Here is a 27,303-nt window from a genome sequence, read left to right on the forward strand (position 1 = left end):
ATCTATGGGCCTAAGTCCCTTCCATGATGTCCTGCTAGGAAAGGATGACTTGAGCAGGGTGGATGTGAGGCTCCGGCTCAGCTTTCCTGGGACCTGAGAGCCCGGGTTTGTAGTGGGCGATGTGTGTGCTTTTGCTGCAGCGTGATTATGCTAATTATGCTGAGCACCGGCCACCACTTTGTCCTGTCGCAGCACCTGTAAGACGGCAGGGAAGTGCAGTGAGGCCACTGCTTGAGTCTGAGTGCCCTTGGTGCCCCAAAGGTCTTTAAGTCTACACGTACTCTGTGTTTCCTCCAGAGATCTCCAGAGCTCCCAGACCTGTCGCTGCATCAATGGGCAAAATGTACTCTTGACATTAGATTATGGGGAATCTGACAGTTTACTATACTCTCCAGGTCATCTGTTTGCTGGGGGGAAAGCAATTGAAAATGGGTGTAGTGTATGCCGAGATTAAGACAGTCTCAAATGTCTTACTTTAGGTATCAAAACTGGATATGTTGGGATAATTCAATGCTAATTTTTAAAGAACTCTGGAAAATAGCATCCTAGCATGGTACTTGGGTGCTATAGTAAAGCATTTGTTTAATAGACATTAATTGAATAAGTGAATAAGTGAATGAATGAATTCAGGAATATAGGAATAAATGAATGTTTTTTTAAGTTTTGTTTTTTCATAGTAAGCAACGGGGAATAATGGGGAAAATGGTATTGTCCAATTATTGGTAACATGACTTTGAGTAACTGATTCTGAGGCCCTGTTTTGTCATGTGTAAAATGGTGATGTTAATACCTACTGTCAAGAACTGTGAAAAGTCTGAAATTTTGCCTTACTTCCATCTAACATGTTAGCCTGTCACAATTTCAGGGAGGCTGGCAGAAGACACGGACTTTATTACTCATGGCACAGCAAAACATGAACATCACCATATTTGTGTAACTTCTCCTTGCAAGTAGCTCAGATGGACGCCTGCACACACGGTGAGCTGTGTCCTAGGAGAGTGACCCCAGGCTTAGGGATCCTGAATTTATAATGAGCGGTAAGTACGCTTGCTCTTTCCTCTGGAGGGTGATACTATCTCTGCCTTTCCAGGCCATTTGCTCTACAGGAGTTCTTGAGAATATATTCCGGACTAAAGGGAGCCATAGCTTTGCTTGTAAGACATGGATGTAGAAATGCATGAGATCTATGAAGAATCACCTCCCAGCATCACCTTGTGGATCTTTTTTATGAGGATGAAATGAACTAACGTATTATATTAGTCAGGATAATTCAGGTTATGTTGCAGTAACAAATGACTTCCCAAGTTTCAGTGTCTTAAACTTCCAAAGGTGTACTTTTTGCTAATGCCACTCACTCATGGGGGGCTTCATCATGTGGTACATTGTCATGGCAGGGAAAAATCGAGTGTGCAAAATAGCACACTGTCTCTTGAAACTACATCCCAGAAGGAATGTACATCTCTTCTGCTCACATGTCTTTGCCCAAAGCAAGTCATGTGGCTAAACCTAATTTCGAGGGAGAAAGGAAGTGTGCCTAGAAGACCTAAAATACTCATCGGTGGCCAGCATGAAATACTGCTAGGGAAATGCAAAGTCCTTGCACAAAGTGTGGCACACGAAAAATTGTAGCTTCCCTCTTCTTTTCCATTCCTGGAGCCATGAGTTTGGGTAGGGTCAGAAGTATGGGTCTTTGGTCCAGAGGAAGCTCAGTATGATCGTGGATTCAGATTGTTCTCTGGCCATTTCTGGCGGTGGTCAAGAAAATTTGCAGAACTTCCAGGGTAAAGTGATATGCCCAAGCTTGTAAATCACATTAATCAATACTAATTATTAACATGCATTCAAGTTCACAAGTCTGTTGGTCAACATGAAAAAAGAAGGAACATAGAATTTCTCTCAATCCCCAATTATTGCACAGAGATAATAACAGGATTGAGAAAGGAAAAAATGTTGAGTTATTTTTATTCATGAAGCAATGCAATCATAGACTCAATAGTTGAAATACTTGCTGACCTGAATGGGTCCCCCCTCACTGGAAATCACTGAATGCCGTAGAATGAAATAAACATTAAGGACCATCACAGCCCTCATGCTTTAGAGTTAAAAAATGGCAGATGGGTATTAATTCGTATCTTCAGTAAATATTCGTTCGCTCCCCTGTGCCGCCATCTATCAGGTGCTGTGTGCAGGATCTGGGTATAGCGTGGAAAACAAAACACAGTTCCCGCCTCTGTGGTGCTTAGAGTCTAGAGGGAAAGAAAGATCGTTATAACAGGAACCCTTATTCATGGCTTGCTTACTAGGGGCTGGGCGCCGGGCTGGGCGGTGCGTCTGCATGTCATAAAAGGCTCAACAGCCCGTGGTGGTTTACTACTCGCAGTCACCGCTTGGAGGTGGCGGGAAGCGTAGTCAAGGCTCAGTTGTTCAACACGTTGTGTGGGTACCAGAGTTTTGAGGACAGAAGTACAGATGTTTCCACACCTAGACATTGTCACTAAGCTGCATCCCAAGAACCACCCTCGTTCACAGGCTGTGGATTCCCCATCTCTGGGCTGTGCCTTCTCTTCACTCATGTTCTCCATCCATGAATGAGTGACTCAGAGAACTCAGGGCACGTCTCTTAGGTGCCAGGCACCGTGCACCTACAGTTACCTTCCTACCGTCATCTGCAAGGGTAGGAATGACTCGGATCACTTTGCAGATGAAGAAATGGAGGATCCAAACATGAACAGGCACTTGCCTGTTATTCCAGGACTCAAAACTGGGAGAGGCAGCCACAATTGAACCCATGGTGTCTGAGCCAGGACCCTTCCCAGGTAACGATGCTGTGCTTCCTCACTGCTGGCAGGCCAGACCAGTGGATGCTCCCCGACCTATAACCATGGCCCCTGCCAGACATCCCTCAGTCCCCCTGCAATAATGCCAGGTTATGAGATCCAGGCAGCTCTGGCACGAGCAGACTCACTCTGGGAGCACCTGCCTCTCCTCACCGCAGTAGTACAGTTTGCAGCTTTTACTCGTCTATTCTAACGAACTCGGCAAACACTGATGAAGCAGCTTCAATGTGGCAGGCCCCGAGGCTAACAGGGCGAGCCGCCACAGCGCTGGTCTCCAGGGGCTGAAATCAAGAGCTTGAGAGAAGCTTAGAACCACTGCAAGTATAATGCAAGTAGATTTAACTCAGGATTATATCAAATAAAGTGCCATAGGAGAACAAGGAGAGAAAAACTCCTACTTGGCAAGCTAGGAAGGCTTTGGGGAGGAGGTGTGATTTGTCAGGGCCTTGAAGGATGGGTAAGACTCAAATGCTAGAGGCCAGGCAGTGAGGGAGAGGGAGGGAAAGGTGAGTGTGAAGGAGCCAATCCTGCAGCAAGAAGGTGCGGTTTCTCCCAGAAACTGGTAAGTGGGGGGAGAAGTTGCTTTTCCAGAACTCACAAGAGCTGACCCATTTTCACAGAGGACCCAGGGAGGAGCAGCTTATGGGGGGGCAGGTGCAGTCAGAGGGGCTGCTTTGGGGGTGAGCTGAGAAGAAAGAATACTCTGGACACTTTGAAAGTCTTATCTGAAAGGAAGCCATCTGGTGCTTAGTACCAAGAAAACTTTTTATTTTCTCTAGGGATCTGGGCTTTGTGAGAGTGGAGGGACCCATGGTGGCTCCCTGGGCTGATGAAGGGCTGCATCTCACGCCTGAAGCCTGGCTGGTTCCAGCCTCTGCACCTCTGCACAGAGCGGTCCCCACAGTGAGCTGATGCGCTGACAGCTGTCTCTTTAGGAGCCCTTCGGGTCTGCCTCTCCGCGCTGTCCCCCTGTGGGAGAAGCATGGTAGGTTTTTAATCCTGGCCACTTACATCTGGGAAAAACAATCCAAATGTTAGTCCATCTGGAGAGGGAATGAATCTATATCTTCTGCAGGCTGTTATCTTTTGATTTTCATCTCTGGATCTTTAAATCTCATTATGAAGCCAGAACGAACCCCCTGCAAGTCTGTCTCCTACCCTTCAGGCAGTCTTTTAGACATTTCTTTGTGCCTGGTCTCCTTACGCTCCTGGCTGACAGAGCTCCTTTCAGCTGGATGTGGCACAGCCCTTGAAACAGCTAAACAAAGCCTCGCCACACCCCCATGAGGAAAGAGGCAATCATAACTTGCCTTCCTCCTACCAGAGAGGTGACAAAGTGAGGACCGCACAGTGACTTGGTCACCGTCCCAGCCCCTCCAGCCACCCTAAAACAAGCATTTGGCCACAACACCCTGCACTCATATGCTTCCATAGGAGCGGACTCCCGTGTTCAAAAAAGAACTCGGTGCATTTCTTCCTGACCTGGATCCTCGTCCTGTCTGCCCTGTTGGGGAAAAGGCAACAACCAATCACCCAAGCTATGCACTTCCACCTCTCCCAGGCTTTAGAGAATTAACGGGTCTCTTAACGCTCATGCCTATGCTACCTCTTCTCCGGTTCTCCGCGTCTCCTTCTGGCGCCCTGCTTGCCTGGATTACTACCACAGCTTGCTCTTTACAGCCCTGTTTCCACTGTGTTTCCTTCCTAATCCACCCTCCAGGCTGCTGTCAGAATAATCTTTCTAAAATACACTTAGTTAGGTCATGCCTCTGCTCAAAACACTTGTCCTACAGGGTAAGATTTGAACTCCTCAGCCTGGCATAGAAGCTCCATGCTCCGTGGTCCCGCTTACCTGGGCAACCTCATTTTCCACATGTGCCCCTTTCTACGGTCTATAACCGGCCATCCAGAACCACTTCCGGTTTCCTGCACCTGACGCATCCTGCCTCTGCACATCCTCCGTGCTCTCCTCTGATCCTCTGGGCGTTAGCAAAGCCCGGCCCAAGAGTGGTCTCCACTCTGAACACTAGATGAAATTGGCAGCTCACTCCTTCGTGTCGTATTGTATTTTCATTGGGTTTCTGTTAGAGCACATAGTAGGATGTCAGACATTATTTATGTACTCGTCTCTGGCCCCAAGTCACCTGTGTGTTCCTTCTTAGCTAGTGCTGTGTCTTATTCCTCTTGGCATTGCCAGCACCCAGTGACGTGCCTTGCAAAGAGTCGGTCAATAAAGTTTGCCGCGTCAGGAGCATCATCCCATCTGTTCATGGAAAAGGCAGAACTAACAGACAGGGAAACTGAGGCCAAAGACAATTAAAAGGTTTTTCCAGACTCATGCTGTGAATTCAAGTAGCAATGCAATGACTAAACCCAAGGCTTCCAGTTTCTAGGTCATTACACTTCTCTAGTCCGTCAAACCAACTAAGTGAGCAAGCCTTTCCGGGAGAGTTTGCATTCCTCTACATGTCACAGATAACATTGATTCATATATTCAACATTCACTCACGTATTTAACAAGACAGAAAGGTCTCCTTTCCTGTGAGAAACTTTCTGTTGGAAACAGGTAGAAAAAGAGATAATGAAGGACATAAGATATGAAGTGAGCAGGCAGGAGTCAGAGCAGATAGAAGCGTGGAGGCCATCACGGGGGGACAGAATTCTATTCTAAGAGCAGTTATTGGCTTCTGAAAGCAGGGAGTTTGACAGCTGTGGGGACAAGAGTTTGGAACAGAGTGACTCAGGGAGGGAAGTTATTGCTCTTCTCCTGAAGGACATGGTAGTGGCTTGGCCCAGGGTGGTGTGAGTGCTGGTGGGCAAAAGTGTTCTGATCGGAGGTTTGTTTCAAAGGAAGACTGCCTGCACTTGCAGTGGGTTGGTTGGGGTTAAAGTCTCTGGTCTAGAAGAATGGTTGTTAGCCATTGCTCTCATTTGTCTCCATCAAGCTGATGACCACAAAGACAGTCTTAGGATTCTTGAGTCATCAAAAGATTCCAGCATTTGGTCGTCACCAGTTATTTCTGGGGAGAGAGAAACTCCTATTAGGCAAGCTAGTGAACAATATTATCAAAGCCCTCCTTTGGGGTCAGACTTTTTCTTGTATCTTTTAAGGCCAAAGACAATGGCAATAGGACCCTGGTTGGGACCATTCTGGGTTTGTGTGTGGCCTCTGACTGTGCCTAGCAGGGTTTGACATGAGGGCCAGCATGGCAGAGGAAGAGCGTAAGATTTGAAGCTGTACAGCGCCTATTTCAAGCTGGGTGATCTTGGGAAAGATTTTTAACCTCCTTAAGCCTTAGTTGTCTTATCTGTAAAATGGGCGTCAAGAATACATGACTGGCAGAGTTTGTGTGAAAATCTAATGACCTAAGTAAAGTACTTAGTAGGCACTTAATGCCTTTGGTCCTCCCCAGAACCAGTTAAGTGGGGAAGGAGGAAGCTCAGGGAAAAGAGGGAGCACTCTTCACATTCCCTCACACTGGCCTGGACCCTGATGTTACTGCACCCCCAGAACAAAATCTTTATGTTCTTAGTGGGTGTTCACCTACTTTTAGGGAAGAAAACATAGTATGGGGCACAAGTATTCTTTTAACCAACTAGTGGCTTGCACTTTTCTCTGTCCCCAGTGAGGGTAACAATGGCTTGAGTAATGACAACGTGATGAAGATGTCCGTCTTCAGCCAATACTGTGGCATCTGGTGTTTTTGATTCTGGGCCTGAGGATTAGGTGGAAAGTATAAGAGGAGACTCCTGTGAGGAGCCTTCTCTTATTGACTTTCATATGAATGTGTGATTTTGAGTTGGTGAGCAGAGAGGGGCACCTCTGTGGGCAGGTATGGGCTCCTCTGCATATGTCATTCCTGTAAGATCACTCACTTGGAGACTAGGTAGTCTTCAGACAGGGAACCAAAACTTAGAAGGGGGCCTTAGTCTGACATCATGGGGAATTTTCTAGCTTTCTCAGGGCTCTGCTATCTTTGATAAGGGCTTCGAGGGATCTAAAGCAGGGATCACAAGTTGATGTAACTTTGGCTGATTGGTAGTTGATACCTAGAGTATTAAGTCCAAGTCTGCACTCAACAAAGAAGAGGGCTGTGATTGATTGGTGATGTCTGTCCTGAGCAACCTAGGAAGGATATGCAGCATGTAGGATGTGAACTGGCGATTGGTGTGGAGAGTCATGGGATCCCTCTAGGATGGCAGGTGCTAAATGTGACCTCCACCAAAGGCAGGCAGAAGGACAGCCTGGCAGGGAGACCTTCCCATTGAGGCTACATACTAAAGATGGATAAACTACATTGTGTAAACCAGATGATCTGAATCCTTGTTATTTTTTGTTGATTTATCTTTTATCTTTTTTTTTTTTTTTGAGAGAGAGAAAGAGAGAGTGAGCAGAGGGGGAGGGGCAGAGGGAGAGGGAGTGAGAGAATCCCAAGCAGGCTCCACACCCAGTGTGGAACCTGATGTGGGACCCCATTTCATGACCCTGAGATCATGACCTGAGCTGAAAATCAGAGTCTGACGTTTAACCCTCTAAGCCACCCAGGTGCCCCTGTTAATTTATCTTTTTGATCCATTCACCATTAGTGTAATCTTTCAAAAAAGCAATGGCCAGGTGTCTGCTTTGTCAAAATGGGGCTGGTGGAGGGTACAATGCCTGGGCTGGAGGACAAAGGGAAAGGACAGGCCCCTGAGAACAGTGGGGCTGGCAGTGGATAGCACCCTAAGACCCCAAGGAGAAGGCCAACCTCAGATCCCAGGCCTCCTTCCTCCCATGTGGATTTCCTCTCCATTGCTAGCTATTGGCCAGCGCAATTCTGATGCTCTGTAGGCAGCATTCCATCCTTCTTTTAGCTTCTTTTTCCAGAATTTTGCCAAAGACTATTGTTAAAATAGTTAACCATTTCAATTCTTAATTCCATTAGGAAAATTGAAGGGAAAACTACATTAAAGGGGAAAGAAACCAAGAAGACTGAAATTGAGTGAGCATTTACCAAGTATCTTTGTATGTTTTATTTATTTCTTTTTCTTTTTTTTAAACTACCTTATTGAAGTATGATTGATATTTAAAAAGCTGTACATATTTATTTATTTATTTATTTATTTATTTATTTTTTAAAGATTTTTTATTTATTTATGTGACAGAGAGACAGCCAGGGAGAGAGGGAACACAGCAGGAGAGTGAGAGAGGAAGAAGCAGGCTCCCAGCGGAGGAGCCCGATGTGGGACTCGATCCCGGCACGCCGGGATCACGCCCTGAGCCGAAGGCAGACGCTTTAACGACTGCGCTACCCAGGCGCCCCTAAAAAGCTGTACATATTTAATGTATACAACTCCATGAGTTTGGGGATATATATAGATCTGTGAAACTATCACCACTATTAAGGCCGTAAAAATCTTCCAAAGTTTCCTTCTGCCCCTTTATTATTACTGTTATCATCATCATCATCATCATCATCATTTCTGGTGTGCACACTTTTAGCTCACAATTACCCTATGAAGTAAGTATTAGTCACTATCTAATTGATGAGGAAAGTGAGGTTTAGAGAGGGCCAGGATCAGGACCCAAGTCTCAAATCCAGCCCAAAGCAGAGCCACGCCCCCAGCCCCAGGCATGACAGTCCCCAGTGTGTGTGCCTTGGCTCTGCCATGCCACGGAGTGTGGTGAGGCTTGCAGTCCTAATGGAGACACTGGAAGAGTGTGGGCTCCCCCAGGGCTCAACGCCTGCAGGGATTGCTGCGCAGGAAAGGGCCAGGAAGTTTCACCTCCTGTGGCAACCTGGCATCTGGGCAGGCAAGAGACAGCTGAGTCCTGGGATGCTCTTGTGCTCTTTAAACTGGGGAAGGGAGCATCTTCCCTGCCAAGAGGGGCCACCGAGAGCCAAAGTGACCGCAACCTCTGCCAGACTGCTGAGCCCACAGAAGACCTAGAACCTGAACGACATTGTATCCAAGGGAGCCCTCCAGAACCTGCTGTCTGGTCCTCTGGGCTAAAAATGCCTTTAACCACAGGATTTGCCTTATGGTTTTATTTTTTTAATTAATGAAAGATTCAAAGAACTGAATGGGGTGTTAGCTATGTGACTTTCATTTTGAATGGAAATTATGTAGCTAAATCAGGGAGCAAGGCGTCCTTGAGTTCTTTGTGTATATGTGTGTGGGGAGGGTAGGGATAGACATGATTTGACTTGATGTCACTATGAATATTTTTAGAAACCTTTAGAATACTCTGTAATTACACTATCTATACTTCGGGCCTAGTGTTATTGTTCAGTTGACAAAATACTTGCTGTTAATTATAATAAACAAAGGATTTCATTTCTCTAAGAAAAGAAAGATTACGTAGATTCTCTTTGCTTAAAGCAGCCCAAAATACCTACTGGGATTTTTTTTTTTAAATGGCTAAGACTGGCATACCAAGACAATTTTTATAACAATTGCATTAGTATAGTTTGCAAACAAGGAAGCCTTTCTTCACACCTTCTGTCTGATGTAGTGGCAGAGAGATTAGAGGGGGTTTGTGTAAAAAGTTTAAATGGAAGCCTGGATTTTGTGTGGCTAAATAACAGTACTTACTCCCGCATTGTTCCCTTCTGGGTTTGGTGTGCTGTGCGGACCAAAGCTTCGGGATTTTTCTGTGAGCTCTTGAGAAAGGAACTGAGATTTGCAGCCTCCCATTTCGGATGATAGAGGAAGGGAAGGAATAAAGGACAGGCTGCCTTGCCTGTCTGTGTGGGTTTGAGGGCGGAGTTCTTCAGACAGGAGAGAGGTGGCAGAGTGCTCAAAAACGAAGCTCTGGCTCTGGTGAAATTTTATTTTATTTTTTTTAATTAAGTCTATTAAGTTTTTAATTTTGATTCCAGTGTAGTTAACATACAAGAGTTATTTAGTTTCAGGGTACAGTATAGTCATTCAGCACTTTCGTATATTAGTATTCATCATGACAATGGGCTCTTAATCCCCTTCACCTCTTTNNCTCACCTTCCCTCTGGTAACCATCAGTTTGTTCTCTATAGTTAAGAATCTGTTGGTTGGTTTGTCTCTCTCCTTTTTTTTTTTTCCCCTTTGCTCATTTGCTTTGTTTCTTACATTCCACATATGAGTGAGATCATGGGGTACTTGTCTTTCTCCGACTGACTGACTTCACTTAGCATGATACTCTCTAGCTCCATCCATGCTGTTGCAAATGGCAACATTTTGTTCTTTATGATGGCTGAGTAAGATTCCATTATGTATATACACACACGACTTCTTTATCCATTCATCAATCAATAGACGTGGGCTGCTTCTATAACTTGGCTACTGTAAATAATGCTGCAATAAACATAGGGGTGCATGTATCCTTTTGAATTAATGTTCTTGTATTTTGGGGATAAACACCCAGTAGTACGATTACTGGATCCTAGGGAAGCTCTATTTCTAACTTTTCGAGGACCTTCCATGCTGTTTCCCACAGTGGCTGCACCAGTTTGCTGTCCCACCAACAACACACAAATGTTCCTTTTTCTCCACAACCTCGCCAACACTTGTTGTTTCTTGTGTTTTTGATTGTAGCCATTCTGACAGGTGTGAGGTGCTATCTCCTTGTGGTTTTGATGTACATTTCTCTGGGGAAATTTTAGTTCTGCCATATACTGTGTGACCTGTGGCAAGTCACCTCACCTCTCTGAGCCTCATATACAAAATGGAAAGAATGACAGCATCTCTCTGATAGCATTGTTATAAGTGGGTAGAAAGCCCTTAGCACAGCATTTATACCGGGAGTGTTTATATGTAGCTGCCTATTATTTTAAAGATGTGCTCAATAAATATGTGGTGAATGAATGAAGAATATTTGTTCTGATCACAGGGTGCTTCAGGCAGTGTTTTCAATTTTAAGTTTTGCTATGAAGAAAGCCTAATGAAGTGCCAGCCTCCCCCAGGAACCTTGTAGCTTGTTTGTCTCCAACAAGGAAGGCTGCTAATCTTCCTGTTGAGCTGCGGCCATCTGCACTCCGCAGCAACAGCAGCCAGCAGCTTTTCCTGGAGCTGGAGTGGAATTAGGACTGGGCTGACCCAGGGGCCGGCCAAGGGGGCCGCTGGGCACTTTGGTAGCTATATATGGCTAATGCTTATTCAGCTCCTGCCACATGCCCGGTGCTGCTCTGAGCACTTATGCTCAGCATGGCCATCCTCCCAACCAGCACTGTTGTTCTCCCCATTTTACAGAGGATAAATCTGGGGGATAGAGAGGTTCTGTTAGGGAGTCTCTTGACATCCCACAGCTTGTGAGTGACAGAACGGGGATCTCAGCACTGGCATTCTGACTCCAGCGTTCCCTGACCGCTGTGCTCGGTGGCCTCCCTGGTGCCTGTCGTTTGGAGGGTGTCCTGAGTAAAATTTATGTTATGGGTTGGCAACAGGACGTCGGTTCTCTGATCTACAGATGCCCTGCTGAGGAATATACCCAGGGGAGATCACCCAACTGGTGGCTGGAGCTGGCCTGGCTTTGATCTCCTGGGCGTGTGCAAATGCGCGTGTGTGCGCGTGTATGCGCGTGCGTGTGTGTGTGTATGCACATACACCATGTGCACACACACCTTGTTGTAGGTCTTCTTAAGAATTTCGTGGGGCATAGACAGGCAAGTGAGAAATAGTATGAGGACCCCAGGAGGACACCGTGTAACAGAATTAAGGAATTTTGAAGACGGGAAGAAATGGATCTCCAAATACTTTGTGCTTGCTGGAGGGCGCTCGTAGATTCATCTTATTTCCATTTACCCTTAAACATTTTTTTAAGCTTGCCTATCTGGGCCGAAGGTAAAGTCACAGTCTTCCCTAATTGTCCGCCTCCCCCAGGAATGCTCTCCCTGCTTTAGGCGAGGACAGTTGACAATCAGATTTTCCTGGCAGACAGACTTGCATGTGCCCTGGTCTACACCCTCCTGCCTTTCCTCTCCAGGGAGTACAGGGCTGTGTAAATCAGCCGTGAGGAGGGCTTAGCAATTAAGGAACTGACACCTAGGTGATTGCTCCATCCCCAGGGGTTTCCAAACCTTTCTGAGCCATGAATCTCCACATGCAGTGTAAATCCCAGACCCCTGTGTGTGCGGCAGCTGCAAGTGGAGCTGTTCGGGCGGAAGCTGGGGGTCCCGGGGGCCTGCCTGCTCTCCCACACACACACGCTGGGGGGAGAAAAGCAGTTTGAAAGCCCAGTGAGCAGCTCTCCGGTCCCTTTTCTAGCTCTAAAGACCAGCTTCTCTCTCTTCCACTCTCCATTTGTCTCACCGTCTGGGTGCCTGTGATCCACTGTGACAACAGGCAGAGCTGAGAGTAGGCAGGATCAAAGGGTGGCCCTAAGGGGTCTGACTCACACACATCCCGCTCCGTTCTTCCCTGAAAACCTGGGAGGTGAGAGGTGATGGTAGTGAAATCGTGTGGAAGGTACAATAGTTCAGAGGTTGGGAACATGGACTCTGGAGTCAGGCCGCCTGGGTACATAGTCCAGCTCTTCTACTACTAGCTCTGTGACCCTGTGCAAGTTTCTTCACCTCTCTGTGCCTTCATTTTCTCATCTGTAAAATGGGGATTAGTCGCAAACTATCTCACTGGGTGGTTGTGAAACTTAACTGAATTAATATATATGATGGACCTGGAGCAGTGCCTAGCACATGGTAGTGCTCAGTAGGTGTTCGCCATTATTATTTAAATAATCATTCCTCTTTTCCCACAAATGAATCCAATATATCCTAAGGTATACATGACAGACTTTCTGACAAGTAGGCCTTTTTTTTTTTTTTTTTTTTTTTGAGAGGAGGAATAGCTGAGAGCAATATCAGGAGGAAGAGAAAAGAGTTTCATGGAGAGCAGTAAAACCACAGAAAGGGAATCCCACAGTCTGTAGGAGACATGAGCCACTGAATACAACTATGCCAGACCAGTCACTACGGGCTCTTGAGCAATTTAAGAAAGGGGGCTGTTTGGGCACCTGGCAGACTCCGTTGGTAGAGCATGCGACTTCTGATCTCTGGGTTGTGAGTTCTAGCCCCATGCTGGAGGTAGAGATTACTTAAAAAAAAAAAAAAGAAAGGAAGGAAGAAAGAAATGGGGCTGTACCTTTTAAGAACAAGGGAACAAAAACCTCATTGGATTTTTTTTTTAAAGATTTTATTTATTTATTAGACAGAGATAGAGACAGCCAGCGAGAGAGGGAACACAAGCAGGGGGAGTGGGAGAGGAAGAAGCAGGCTCATAGCGGAGGAGCCTGACGGGGGGCTCGATCCCATAACGCCGGGATCACGCCCTGAGCTGAAGGCAGATGCTTAACCGCTGTGCCACCCAGGCACCCCCTCATTGGAATTTTATACAACAGTTTTGTTTTATGAACGAGCAGTACCTCACCCAACCATTTTATGGTAAGCCATTTTCCTTTCTTTCTTTTTCTTTTGGAGTTGGACTCCCTTTTATTATTTGAGATGCTCAGATATTTTGAGCTATTTCGGGTCTGTAGCCTTGTTCCAGGTGCTGGGCCAGGAGGGCGTCACAGATTCTGGCCGGAAGACTTCCTGAGGGGTTGAAGGAGGCTGCAGGGCAGAAATGCCAGGTTTCTCTGGAAATCACTAGCCTGCTAAATATAGCGGCGATTATGCAGTTACTCTGTTGATTTTTTTTTTTCTAATCACAGTTTACTGGAGGCCTTAACCTTTAGAATTCTTAACAGCAGGAGGGCTGCAAACGCTGTTCTGGTGTCCTCTCACAATAAACATCTTTGAAGAGTAATTAAGGCAACAGATTGTTACCTCGGTTCTACAGAACCAAGCCTAGAGTACATACATGTCAGAAAATAAACAGACTTCAGGTGAGCTGAAGCAAGGACGGGGTAGGCCCAGGAACCAGGAGTCTAAGGCTGGGAGTACCGCAGGTCTAGAGGAGCTGGGTTAAAGGATATCATCCATTAATTCTTCAATTTTTTAAAAGCTGAGAGCGACAAGAGTGAAGTTCAACATAAAATAACACTATATAGTGTTAGAAGCAAAGGAAATCTGGGGTATATGTAATCCTAAGACACACATAATCATACCTAGGGCAGTTATAGGACATAAATATAGGTCATCAGGAATCATTATGATTGAGGGAGTGATAAATAATCTGCAGGGAAGGTATGGTTGTTTGAAGATATGTTTCCCTCTTGTTCCTCCCAGTTTTGCTTCTGGAGTCCAGTGGTCAAATGCTTTAACTCGGTGAGGCCACTTGGGGAGAGCTGCAGGTAGACATAACAGTTGTATTGACACTGCCTCTGGTGATTAATTTGGTCCTGGGCTTGCAAAGGAGAGGCCTAGGGTCAAGTTCATCGTGAGTCAGTGATGAACCCCCACGGGAACAAAAGAATAGGAGGGGTGCTGGGTTTTTAGGAAGAGTAGGAAGGATATAGGAAGGGAACACTGCTCCCCCCACCCCCAGTTCCGGGGTCACTGGGAAAGATCAGGGTAATTTGGAAGGAGCTCAAAGCTGCTCTGAGGCTCCCCTGAAAACTCCCAGTTTGTAATTTTTATGTTTTAATTTAACAAATATGCGTTGAGATTCCAGGCACTGTTTTGAGTACTGAAGGATGGGGAGCAGAGAAACAAAAAGAGACACATCCCTAACCTTAGTTTAAACCTAAGAGCAGCATGGTTGCCATGTACGCGAGTAACACAGCAGCCGCGGGGCAAGGGAGTTCATTTTGAAATTATCCAGCCTGTGTTTCCAAACTGAAGCCCTGGGGACGGGTCCCCCTTCAAAGTCCCTCTGTGGCCACGCGGCCCGTGTTGGCGTGTTTGCCTGTATCTTAGGCGAGACGACAGGTGACAGAATGATTGCTGTTAAGTCTCCTTTCCTTTTTTTCTGACGTGTGAGAAATTCTACTTGGGTCTGGAGGACTTTAATATTTGTAATAATCCGCGGTATTTTTGGCCCTAGTGCCTGAGAAAAGGAACTTGTCAGCATCTTAATTCCTATCCCTTTGGGGGAAGAGGGCTAGAGACACGCAGACGGGCAGTCAGAAGCCCGGCTGCCCGTTTAGCCCCTCTCAACACTTGCTCCTGAGCGAAGGCAGAGGCTCAGGTAATTAGAGTCAGAGTCGTGATGGAGGGACTTTGTGCAAAGTTCAGTCACAGTCTGGGATGGAGAACTCTGCATGCCCACTTCCCTTGTTAATAGCTTTGCTGACCTTCTCCAAAGAAAAAGTCATTCGAATGTTGAGTTATGATCTGTTTCTTGTAAAATTGTGCCAGTCCCCCATTTATAGCCCTGTATTTCAACCAGTTCTAATTACTTCTTAGAATATATATCTTCCAACCCTTGGAGAATATTTCAAACTCTTATCCAAGCAATCAAACATACTTCTTAGATTGCAAGCTGATTGTGACCCGATGCATGCAAGTCTCAATGAAAGACCGTTCCCTCTTCCCAGCAGCCATACAGTCCTTATCTCCTGGGCTCTCTGGGGCTCCAAAGAGCCAGTGTCATTTGGTTTCCTAACCTTCGAAGATAAGGTGAGCTTTCATGAAGGATGTTGGGTGTTAAAAAGCTAAAGAGGAAAAGCAAAAACATTATTGCCTTTTTCCGCGTGTGTATTTTCCGCATCTCCCCAGGGAGGGTCTTTCCTTCCGTCTCATTGCAGAACATCATTTGAAATCGCTGGCCATTCTCTTCCTCTGCCTCTGGAGAGTAGGCGGGTTTGGTTCAGAATCCGTTGTGGGGTCCTGGGTAATGGAGTCCTTGTATGGCTTTTGCTTTATCTCTACACAATTCCCACAAGGTTAGAAAAAAAAAAAAACAGAGAGGGAGAGTCCCCATTGGCTTATGAAGTCAATGGTACATCTCCAACTTGGCTGAGTCCAGTGGACGTTCTCCCTCACCCACCTTTTTAAATATATTAGCTTCTATCATTTCAGACAATTTAAGCAACTCAAAGATTTTTGGAGGTCTCTGTTCCTTTTATGTTTTGAATGGGAGTAAAATCACCAGCAGTGCTGAGAGGAAACATTTTTATAGACTTTCTAAATCTCCCCACTGCCGAGAAGAACTAAAAAAAAAAGAAGAAGAAGAAGAAGCATTTCTCTTGTCTCTTTATTTCTAATCACTTTTTCCTTCTCACGGGACTGAAGCACCATGAGAAATGGCACTCTTTTACGGCAAGGACTCATTTGCCCATAACGAACACTGAGTACAAAAGCAAATTAAAAAAAAAAAAAAACCAACCCTATGCTTAGAGAGACCATTAGGAACGATTTGACATTTATTGAACAACAGATGGCGATTAAAAGCATAAAAGCTAGATTGCCTTGCTAGAAACAAAGGGTAGTTCTACTGAGGAAGTCTAACGTTTCAATTAAAATACCTCTCAATGTCAATTAAATCATATGAAGATAAGTCTGAAAATGGTTTCTAGCTGCACTATAATCAATAGTGCAGTTAAAATCCTCATCTAGAAGCACCCAAGTTTTTAGTTTGACAGTTCGCTAAAAGATGAGCCAAAGCTTCAGGAAACCATTTCCTTCAGTGTAGGGTTCAAAAGGTAAACATTTAACCAGGAGTGCTTCCTACGTATTAAACAGATTTATTTCAACGATGAGAAAGAAGCCTCACTGCCTTTGCTTTGTTTCAAATCTCAACCACTTTTCAGTAGGGATTAGGCATTACTGAGGGGTGGAAAAATCACCCCATTATTTCCACAGCAAGGATCTCGCTTTAATGATGTTCGTATTCATTTGGGAAACAGCAAGTTGGAGTGGAGAGAGAAGTGACCTGGTAATGAGACAGACCTTGGTTTGAAACCCAGCTCAGTCACCTTGGGTGGGTATCTTCAGTGATCAGAATCTGTTTTCTCATTTGTAAATTTCTCATTTCTCATTTGTAAAATTGTCATTGCCGTATCACCTTTCCTGGATTGCATGATGCATTCTAGGGTCTCAGTGAATGGGGGCCCCTATCTTGAGCTCTCTTTTGGAAGAACCTTATGATAGAGAATCTATTCTAGCAGAACTTACCAAAACTGGGTTCAGTGAGGCAGTGGTTTTGCTACACGTTACATGCCAAAAGGTTAATGCATGCTAACGTTAGCATAGGCAGTTAGTTAGGTTCAAGCAGGATTCCTGGAGGCGAGCAACATGGAAGTCATGGCCAGCTATTGGGAAGATCAGAGGCCGGTCCTGGCAGCGCTCCACAAGAAGCTGGATCCAACCAGACCGACCCCAGATGGTGGATGCCATGACAGAAAACACCTGATCAAATTAGGAAGAAAAGGCTCGGAAACCCTGCTTTCTGCCCCAAGTAATAAATAAATATTTCATCCCCTAGTTAACGGCTATTAAGAAAAGATAGAAATCCAACCCCCAGGATGCACAGTGTGTGCTCCTGGGCTCTCTCTCTCAACCCTTCTCATATCTCGAGAGTGTAATTCTCGTTTTTAATAAACTTTCCTGCTTGTGTGACTTAGCTGCTGTGCTGCATGTGTGTCCTTAAATTCATTCTCGTGGCAAGACAAGAACCTTCAGCAACTCCTTTGGGTCTGGTTGAGTCAGGCCCCAGGACCTGGCAACACTATGGGTTGAATCGTTTCCCCCTACAATTTATATGTTGAGATCTTTCACCTGAAGTACCTCAAAATGTGACTCTTTGGAGATAGGGTTGTTGCAGATGTAATTAGTCAAGTTAAGTTGGGGTCATACCATCTTAGGGGGAATCTTCATCCAATGTGACTGGTGTCTTTATAGAAAAGGAAAATATGGAGGCAGTCACCCACACAGGGAGAATGACGTGAAGGCAGAAGTCAAGGTGATTCTACAAACCAAGGAATGTCAAAGATTGCCAGCAGGCCCCTAGAAGCTAGAAGAAAGGCTTGGAACAGATGCTTCCTCACAGCCTCCAAGGAACCAACCCTGCACACACGCCTTGGCCTCAGACTTCCAGCTTCCAAAACTGTGAGGTGATAAACTCCTGTTGTTCAAGCCACCAGTTTGTGGTGCTTTGTTATAACTGCCCTAGCAAACTGATACACTGTGTCGCAAACCTTTGGTAAACATCGGTACAGCATCCTGCTTCTGACTTTTCATAAAGCAGTTTACTAAAGTCAGGTCTGTGAGAAATTCTGCTACTGGGAATTGTTTCTACTCTACGTAATCCAGTGTTTCCCAAACACTTGGCCATGGAAGACTTTCCCACTGCATAAATACCTATTTACATACTTTGGCACTACTTTTGAAAGAATGCTCTGGAATGCTTTGCCCTCAACCCCACCTCGCAACTTACATCACCCCCATTCTTTCACTCCGGCCCCAGGGCTGTCACTCCAGCTCTTGCTTCCTCACCAGCCACAACCAGTCACTCCACACGCTCAGCACCTCTCCAGAATGATGCCGGCCCCTTTGTCATCACTTCATCCCTAAACAGCTTTCCCTGATGCTCTCTCCCCTTTGCTCCACTTCTGCTCTCCAGGTGTTAGGTGTTGCTTGAGAAAGTGATGGAACGGAGTTAAATGATGGATTTGGATTCTGGGCGGTTAAATGTAATACATTTCAAGCTGAGCCTCCACTGCTGCTCAGTAGTCCTTATTTTCTTGTACTGTGCTTGCGTGCCTCCGTTTATGCATGCACTCATTCATCACCTGGTGAGTGGCCCACCAGGAGCCAATGCCTGTACCAGTCACTGGGTAGGTATACGAGTAGGGGCAGGCATTGATGAATCACTTCCCTCAAATGCTGATGGTCTAGCAGAGGAGGTAAACCAATGCTAGGAGAGGAAAAGCATTTAGGGAAGTACCATCATATGAAGCAGCAAAGGGAATACAGAACCAACAACTGCCTGCCGGCCAAGGGCGGGAGAGTATATTTCAGGCAGAAGGAACAGCAGGTGTATTCAGAAACTTCAAGTCCTGGTCAGATATTAGGTTACTAGTTGGGGGAGAAGAAGATGTGAAGCTAGGAAGGAGACAGGGGTAAGAATGTTACATGCTAAGGCTTTTGCAGTTGACCTTGTAGGGAAGGGGCCGCCACTGATCTGTACATGTGTAGCGCTTGGATTTGCATTTAAGTAAGATCACTAGGGGGTTATACGGGATTTTAATTTTCTTCTTTGTCCTTTCTGGTATTTTCAAGATTCTCTGCCTGCTTTAGTTTTCGTGTTGCATGAATGTATTTTTATCAAAAGGATTAAAAAGTTCAGACATATATAGAGAGAATCCTGGCTTTTCTTGCCACTTTCCCCGCCAGTTTATATTCTCTCCTGATAAATTTGGTTTATTCTTTCAGTACCTTGTTTACCTTGCTATGTATTTGTGTGGATGTGTACATGTATACACGCATACATAAATATATGCATGTGTGCACACGCATGTATATGCATGTGTTCGTATACACATGGGCGTGACTCAAATTTGTTAGTTATAAGACAGATAGAACCATGCTATGCCTCTGTCTAATGACTTATATTTTCACATTGCAACTCTTTCCACCCATGGGTTATTTCATTCTTTATGATGATTTCATAGTATTTCATAGAATAGATTTAATTTAATTTATGTTAACCTCTCCCTCGTTGAAGGAAATTGTTGTAATAAGCAGCACTGCAAGGGTATTTTGTACATAAATTTTTGGGCACATGTGCCAGTGTTTTCTTAACACTCTTACAAGTGGAATTGTTGGGTCAAAGAGTATATAGCGTTTAAAACTGTGAAAAATACTGTCAAAAATGACTTCCAAAATGGCCCCAGTGATTCACTCTTCAACTTTTGTTCAGTGAATGAAATTATCAATATTTTATATTTCTTCCAATTTCTGAGGCCAAAATTTCATTTAAAAATATCTGTCTTCCCTATTACTAATGAAGCTGAGGATCTTTTCATACGTACATTCTCTAGTTGTATTTCTTATTCTGTAAATTGACAGTTTTATTCCTTTGTCCACTTAAAAGATTGAGACTCTAATTTTTATCTTATTAATTTGTGGAATCTTTTTATGTGATGTGTATATTAAGCCTTTGTCATTTTAATATGTGATATTTAAAATTTCTTCCAATCTGGGACTTACCTTTCATCTTTGTTTATTTTCACTTTAATTTTATGGAAATTTAAAATTTATAGGAAATAAGACTTGTTAATTTATTTTACTATGACTTCTAGGTATTGTGTCTTGCTTAGGAAAGATTTTTTCACAATAGACTAATTTTTTTTTTTTAGGATTTTATTTATTTGACAGAGAGAGAGAGACAGCCAGAAAGAGGGAACACAAGCAGGGGGAGTGGGAGAGGAAGAAGCAGGCTCCCAGCGGAGGAGCCTGATGTGGGGCTCGATCCCATAATGCCAGGATCACGCCCTGAGCCAAAGGCAGACGCTTTACGACTGAGCCACCCAGGCGCCCCCACAATAGACTAATTTTTAAATTATGTGTTTCTTTTGGTGCTTTTATGGTTTCCAGAATATAATATAGTATTTTTTTTAAGATTTTATTTATTTATTTGACAGAGAGAGAGAGACAGCCAGCGAGAGAGGGAATACAAGCAGGGGGAGTGAGAGAGGAAAAAGCAGGCTCCCAACAGAGGAGTCTGATGTGGGGCTTGATCCCCGAACGCTGGGATCACGCCCTGAGCCGAAGGCAGACGCTTAACGACTGAGCCACACAGGCGCCCCTGTAATATAGTATTTTTGCACATGGTATGATATTGGGATGTAAGTTTGTTGTTGTTTTTTATTCCAAAAAGCTAACCAATGTCCCAATGCCATGTATGGAAAAATAAAATCCACTATAATCAGAAATAAAATATCTTAAATATGTGTATTAATTTGGTGCCATTGTACAGGTTTGATTAGAAGGGAGTAGGGAGATGAAAAGGAGAAAGAACTTAGTTGTTAAAATATAACTCTGACCCCCCCCCCCAAAGTTTGTTACTAGAAGGAAAATTTCTAGGTAAGGAAGTCTGGTAGCTTAAACTAGGAAAGTGGCTTTGGCAGTAATAGAGGTGACTGAGAAAAGAGGACACAAAATTGAGAGATCTTCAGGACGAGAATAAGTAGGGATTTATAACTGACTGACTGAGGGAGAGGGAGGGATCCTGTGGGATTCTCAGGTTTCCAGTCTGGGTGATATTAAGTACAAAGAAATGTCCTGGACAGGAGAATAGATTGAACACAATAAAATATGCTTCACCATCTAAATTAATAAAAATGCTGGGTAAAACGTTTAAAAATTAAAAGTTAAAATGCACGGTAAAAGCAACGAGGCCGTCCAATGGTAAAAAATAAAAAGGGAACTCAGTTTGGTGAGTAGGAAGTAAAGCCACGTTGCTCAGGGAGGCCTGGAGCCACCGGAGACTTGAGGGGCTATGTTTTGAACAGCATCTTGGGGATGGAGGTAAGTCCACAAACCTGAGTTGGGCCGGGGGCCCCAGAAATTGAATCCCTTTGTGAGGCTTTGGGCTGGAAAAGTGCTTCAATTCCTTATAAGGGGAAAAATAATCACTGCCCTCTCCACAGGGGCCGCAGACTGAGACACACCGCTGCCTCGGGCCAGGGGTGGAAGCGGTCTTACCGGGTCAAGGCCAGGATGGCGTTATAGGCAAGCACGGCGCCCAAAGACATGGTGCCTACAGGGAACAGGTCACCTAAAGACTGGTTTGGGACTGGTCCAGCCCACCGTGCCTGCGCAGAGAAACTGTAAAATTAGCCAACGGGGAGGCTACAGAAGTAGGAAAAATAGTGACAGACACAGATGTGGATAGATGGATGAGTTCTACACCTTGACTCTCGGTAGCACAAGAGCAGGATGTCAAGGGTAATGAGAAATCCTAGAAGCCGATGGAGGGGAGAAGTAAAAAGGAAACCATAATCTCCAAGAATACGATGGGCGGCATACTTCCTAGCAGTGAAAGCTGTCCTAAGGCAGTGGAATCGATTTTCAAAGTCCTCAAGGCAAATAATTAGGGATTTAAAAATTGAGAATGAGTAGGATATTTTGTGCTCCATGTTTTGGTTTTGGGTCAGGCGCTTGTTCTACCTATTTAAAAAATTAAATAGAGGAGTGAAAGTAAGAACAAGGCATTTTAGGCCTGTTAACACTTAGAAAGTTTACTGTCCCCGGTAACCCAGGATAGATCATGCTCACTAAAAAAATATTGCTAAGTGACAGACTTTAGTTTGAAGAAGAATGTATTCAGAAGGAAGAAGCAGAATGCAAGTAGCAAAGGGAACAAATAAATTATGGTGGTAAATCTAAACGAGAATTGACATTAAAATCAATGAGAATAATAACATTGTTCATCATATGTGCTAAAAACAAAACGATCCAAAAAAATCAAACAAACAAACGGAGCACAACAGCAGGGGAGTGATTCTGAAGAGAGTTGAATTATACAAGGTCCTAGTTTAGTTTAGAAGGATGACAGATATGTGTATGAACTTTAGCCTTTAATAGAAAAACTTAAATTCAACGTTATATATATATATATATATATATAACTTTATGTATATTATACATAACTATGTATATTATTTAAATATTTATGTTAATGATACATATATAGGAAAAATTTAGGTATAATGACTAAAGCAACAAACATAGATTAAAATGCTTAATGAGTAAAGGAAAATAAAGGTAATGAAGAAAGTGTGATTAATCCACAGAAACCAGGACAAGAACATACATGAAGGAAAGGAAAGCACACCAAATAGAGAATACCAAAGGAATTTGTAAGCACATCAGTGGCATGGCAGAGAGACCCCAGAAAATAACATAGGCAGGGCACTCAATCTCTTACTGGAGGGACATCCACACCAGTGCGGGAAAGCTGTTCCTACAAATTACATGATGTTGAGACAGCTGACTTTCTTCAAGGAAAGCAAATGAGAATTCGATCACTATTTCACACCACACACAAATCCCAGACAAAAATGTGAAAAATGAAACTCCAGGAAATGAAAAGAAACCACCAGGAAAAACATGTTGGAAAAAAAACCACACAGACAATAACTGAAAAAACGTGAACTCGAGATAAGGAATTTTTTCAAAAGTTCAAAAAGCACATTCTATTAAGGAAAAGCTAGATAAATTTGACTCCACAAGGCAAAATGCTCTATAAATGAAGTTTAAAAATGACCTGTGGACAAGGAGAGGATATTTTCTGTGTATGTGAGAAAGGATCAGTGTCTAAATGAAAAAAATCCCTATAAATGAATAAGAAAAAGACAAACAATGTTGAAAAAAACATCAAAGGATATAAAAAGCAAGTTACAGTAAAGATGTGAATGAACGATAAATACACGACATTTGAAAAGTTTTTCATTTTACTAGTTATTTGGCAAATACAAATTCAAATAGGGAACAACATGTCTTATCTTCTGTGTGGAAAAAGTAAAGTTTGACACTTTTCACGTATTGGTGAACATGTGGGAAAAGATACCCAATAAAACACTGAAAGAAAAATATACCTAACCCTCAAGCCAGTGCTTTGTTATTTGTCCTTTTTGGGCTTTTTATTCACTGTGTACCAGTCCTAGCACAGGACATTGGAGGTGGACAGAGCACATGGCATGGTCTTTTGAATGAATGAATGAATCCCCCCAAAGAAATCAGGTTATCGTCTCTCTGTTTATGGACTGAATGTTTTCATTTCCCCCAAATTCAGAGGTTGAAACTCGATCCCTCGAATGCAGTGCTTTGAACAGGCGGGGTCATTGGGAGGAAATTAGGATTTGATGAGGTCATGAGGGTGGAGCCCTCCTGGGTGGGATGAGTGCCGTAGTAGGAGGAGAGCACAGAGAACTTGCTTCCCCTCTCTGCTCTCCTCCGCTTTGTGGATATGACAAGCAGTTGACAGTCTGCAGCGTGGACGAAGGCTCTCACCAGATCCCAACCAGGCTGGCACTGTGATCTCAGACTTCCTTCCTCCAGACCCGAGAGAAAATTAACGTTTGTAAGGCACCATAGTCTACAGTACTCTGTTATAGAAGACTGAACAGAATAAGACACCTTCCTTGACACCTCATTTCATTTTGTTTGTATCTTTTTATGGCCCTTCCATTATTTTGCTTCTGTTAGAGTCATTTGTTAATGTGTTTACTCATCTTAGTTTATTCTCCATTTTCATCCTTCCGAAGGCAAAATTTTTGAAGGCTGGCACTATTTAATAGGTGACTTTTCTATAACTCACAGCATACTACCTTGGATGTAATAGGTGCTCAATAAATATTTGTTAGATTTAATTCAATAAAGGTAAAAATCCTGTAGTCTTCTCTAGAAAAATGTGCTGGCCATGAGAACCATTGTTTAATAGTGAATCTCCTAGAGCTTTCATGCATCAAGTTAAAAGGCTTTGTAGACTATGAATGAAAAAGATAGTTTTAAACCCACCTCACATTTTAAGCTTTTCTTTTGGAGAGGAAAAAAAAATCATTAGATTTCTTTATTTATTCTAGGAAAGTCGTGCTTGGAGGGGGAAACGAGAGTTATGGCAACAATCCAAGTATCCTGAAAATGCATTGGGATTTCCTCAAAATTGGAGTTACCTTTCTTCACACCACTGATGCTCTCTGGGCACTTTGACTACTAAAGACAATAGGATCACCAAGTGATCTGGGGCCTCCTGGAGAGTTACTTGTGGTTTAATTAGGTCCCACCATATGAACTGCAGGGCGATTCACACCAGCGGGGAGGAGGAGGCATTCTCTCTGCTTGTCTCTTCCCCACACCTTCTCCTGCTTGTCTTCCCAAACCACACTTCCTTTCTACCTGTAGCCCTCCTTCTCCTTGCTTGTCACCCTTTCGCAGGCTGTTCAATCACAACTTAGTTCCTTTTGTTAACTATGTCCCTCTTAAGCCTGTCCCTGTCTTGGCTTTTCCTTGTCTGCACCCATGGGTCTTTCTCAGGGACGAGGAAGGAGGGCATTTAGTATGGGTACAGACAGATGCCCTGTAAGCCACCCTAGAAAGAACTATCACTATTCCATGAGTGTTCTCTGGCGGTTTAGGACAAGGGGAACATTTAGCAACCCAGGATGCCCGGGCATCACTGGGCAGAAATAATTGCTAATTAGTATCCGACTAGCTTGGGAGCATTAATTGGCTTTGGGGGATCTGCTTTCTAGACCCGAAGTGTATTTTGTTCATTTTAGCTTGCTACATAGGATGAGGGAGGAATAACAATTACTGAAATAGTTTCATTTCAGTAATTCAACCTAATGAAGACTTGTCATTTGAATGATTATTCAGTAGTTGGTCCTTGTTTTTCTGCCAAGGTTTCAGAAAAACAAGCTCAGATGTTTCTCAAGCCTCCTTTCCTTTAAAATAATTTAGAGAAGTTTATTTTATTCATGGATATAAGAAAGCTCACAAAAGAATTGCCATCCTATATGATTATGTAAGTAGAGAGAAAAGGCAAGAAGGTATCTTTGGAAATACAACATTTTCATTTCAGAATATATCAAGCAATAATATAAAGTGCTTCAAATTGATATCTTTAATTTTCTCCTAGAAAGAAAATTTGTCAGCTATTTTATGATTTATTGAGGCTAAAAGCATACGTGAGGACAAGTTTTATGATTAAATAAAATTACTTGAGCATAATACTCATAATGATATTATCTTTGAATTAAAATTCACTTGACTAAGATTGATGACATTTTCAATCAGCAGATTAATTAAGCTCTTTTGTTAATTACACATAAGTCAATATGTTTGGATTGTAAATCAATCAATATGCTGAAGCAACATCCACTTACTTTGCTCTAGAAAGCTGCTTTGCCGATCTTTTTTCTAGCAGCCTTATTTTAGAAGTTAGAGCCCTTTCATTTTCTTTCTATCAGAGGTCTCAATATTTAGCAAATTTCTATGTGAAAGTAATTATTGCAACAATTTTTTTTTCCTTATTTGTTTTTGTCTTTGTGAAAGTCTTTTTTTGGGGGGTTCTGATGATGGCTGTAAGGACTATTCTTGTAACTGACTTTCTCGGCTCCGCCATGCTCAGATATTTTGTTAGCACAATGCGGGGAGGGAGCCAGAGGGGACCAAATCAGCCCTTGCATTGCCCCGCCCCACACCTGTCTGATCCTGAGCTCTCGCCTCTGCTCCTCTGTGCTCCGCTTGCAAGCAGGCTGCTGACTGACAGGAGATGTTTTGTGTGGAAACTTCTAGAGGACGGTTAGCTATTTCGGTACCTTCCTCTTCCTTTGACAATTTACACCCCTCACCCTCCCCAGCGTCCCATTACTAGAGCTTTAATTCCTGAGGAATTCCTATTTGTCTTTCTCCTTAGAGGCAAGGCAGGCCGGGGGGGGGGGGACCAAGCCATAGAAAGATCATTTTCTTACTGTCTTAATGAGCTTGTGGACCAGTGACGAGCTCACATACTGGTCACTTCCAGTTTTGAGTGCCTCTGTGCAGTGCCATAAAACTACATGCTGTGGCTGGACAATCAACCCGGAACCTCTCCCACTCTTACAGTTTCTGAACATTTCCTTTCTCTATTTGTTATTCACTGGGCCAAATTCTTGTCTCAGTCTGACAAGAGTTTACATGCTGCAAATAGCTACCCTTGAATGAGTGGGAGTTTTCTAGGCTCTCAGAGAATCCAATTTGGGGCTGTCATTTAGCTCCTGTCAAAGCCTAGCTGAGACAACTGATATTTGAGAAATGGAGTTTATAGATGTACAGTCTCCTACGTGTGCGAAACTGTATCCTCGATCACCAAAAAGCTCTGAATGTGGTGCTCATTAGTTTAGCCTTTCCCAGTGGAAACTCTTTCATGAATCATGTGTTAGTGCTAGGTCTTTATCTTTTTTTTTTTTTTAAGCATTTAATACTGGAACAGTGAAGTGAAGAATATTTCTGTAACTTCTGTAAAAACTGCTTAAAGATACTGCCCATTATGTTATTCAATGTTCCTTGTGCAAGAACTCATGTGATGAATTCCTTTGAAAATTTATTATCAGGAAAAAGTTTGTCTCTATTGAAGAAGTGAAAGTTTTGCTTTTTTTCAGACAGCTAACACCATATCCTTTATTGTTTCTTTTTGTGCACTGGCTGTCAGGAAGCTCAGAATGAAAGTAAATGCTGTATCATTAGAAGAGAGAGTAAAAAATACCAGGCAGGTTCCCGGAGGAGCATAGGAGTGAATCTGTCTTTGTCTTCCTGTATTTTGTTCACTTACTGGTACAATGGACATTTACTAAAGGAGTGCTGTGTTCCAGGCACCATGGCAAAGGTTGGAGAGAAGAACATGGTCCTTGCCCCGGAAGAGGTTATGGTCTGAGAGGGAGACAAGATAAGTATACAAATGAGTCTGTCCATGGGCTGCAGGGGATAAATACGGGAGCACCTAGTTCTGCCTGGAGACAGGAAAGGTGTCTGATGAGTTACAAAGAAAAAAATCCCTGGGTAGACCGAGTCAGGGTAGGGCAGGGTAGGGTCAGGACAGAGCACGCAGGTTGAAAGGGAGAAGGAGCAAAGCAGTCAGAGCAGTG

Source organism: Ursus maritimus, unplaced genomic scaffold (assembly GCF_017311325.1).
Source record: "Ursus maritimus isolate PB19 unplaced genomic scaffold, ASM1731132v1 scaffold_10, whole genome shotgun sequence".
NCBI lineage: Eukaryota > Metazoa > Chordata > Mammalia > Carnivora > Ursidae > Ursus > Ursus maritimus.